This window comes from Anopheles moucheti, assembly GCF_943734755.1.
Source record: "Anopheles moucheti chromosome X unlocalized genomic scaffold, idAnoMoucSN_F20_07 X_unloc_3, whole genome shotgun sequence".
Lineage (NCBI taxonomy): Eukaryota > Metazoa > Arthropoda > Insecta > Diptera > Culicidae > Anopheles > Anopheles moucheti.
Genome location: NW_026453537.1, coordinates 922,501 through 924,035, shown reverse-complemented (window position 1 = coordinate 924,035; position 1,535 = coordinate 922,501).

Below are 1,535 nucleotides of genomic sequence, written 5' to 3'. Positions count from 1 at the left end.
TGCGACGGAAAGCGACGAGGACGAAGAGCCCATCCGACCAGTCACCCGTGAAGAGATCCTTTGCATCGCTGAGGGGATGGCCACCTCAAAGGCGCCGGGCCTCGATGGAATTCCCAACGCGGCAGTGAAGACCGCGATGAGGGAGCACCCGGAAGCGTTCGTGCGGGCCTACAATGAGGTCCTGCAGAGCGGCGAGATTCCGGCATCGTGGAAAGTGGCACGCCTGGCGCTCATCCCGAAACCAGGCAAACCACCGGGCGAACCGTCGTCAAGTCGTCCACTGCTGATGCTGGGAGCGGCACCTAAGGGGTTCGAGAGACTGGTTTTGAACCGCCTCAATGAACATCTCGAGGATGAGAGCGCACCTCGTCTATCACAGGACCAATACGGCTTCCGCCGTGGACGCTCTACGGTCCAAGCTATAGAGAGGGTCATCGAGAAGGGACAGTACGCCAGGACGTTCCATCGCACCAACGGCCGGGATCCTCGATGTCTGATGGTGGCAGCGTTAGACGTCAGGAATGCCTTCAACACGGCCAGTTGGAAGGCGATCGCGATGGCTCTCCAAGAGAAGCGCGTCCCAGCAGCGCTCCAGAGAATTTTGCGCAGCTATTTCTCTGAGCGGGAAATGATCTATGAGACGAGCGAGGGGCCAGTGCGACGAAAACTATCGGCGGGTGTTCCACAGGGGTCGATTCTTGGGCCGACCCTCTGGAATACAATGTATGACGGCGTTCTGCGGCTGACACTGCCGGACGGTGTGGAAACGGTCGGGTTTGCGGATGACCTGGTGGTTCTAGCTGCTGGGACAACACCACAGGAGGCAGCTACCTTGGCGGAAGAGGCCATTTCTTTGATCAGCTCGTGGATGGAGGCTCATCACCTTGAGCTTGCGCCGGCCAAGACCGAGCTGGTCATGATCTCCACGATGCGAAGGGCAAACTCCCGTCACCCGGTCAATATCAACGGAGTGGAGCGAATGCCGAAAGAGACCATCAAATACCTGGGGGTCATCTTACAGGACCACATGTCGTGGGGGCCGCATGTGGATTACGCCACGGCAAAGGCGAAACGTGTGGCACATGCGGTCACACGGCTAATGGCGAACCACAGCGGGCCTAAGTGCGGAAAGCGACGGCTCCTCTCGGCTGTGGTGGATGCGACGCTCCGGTATGCTGCACCGATCTGGCACGAGGCGTTAGACGTGCGAGGGAATCGCCGTAAGCTCATCAGGGTGCAGAACCTGTACGCGAGACCCGTTGCCCGCACCTTTATATCGGTGCGCTACGAGGTGGCTACGGTCCTGGCGGGCGTGATTCCCATCTGCCTCCAGGTGAAGGAAGATGCCAGATGCTACCGGAAGCAGCAGGAAACGGGCACGAGCCTCAAGGAGCTGCATGTGCTGGAGAGGCAGGCCACTCTAGCTGAGTGGCAAGCGATGTGGGACGAGCTGGAGCCAACCAGCAGATACACGCGGTGGGCACACAGGGTCATACCGGACATAGGACTGTGGAAGGCCAGACGTCATGGCGAGA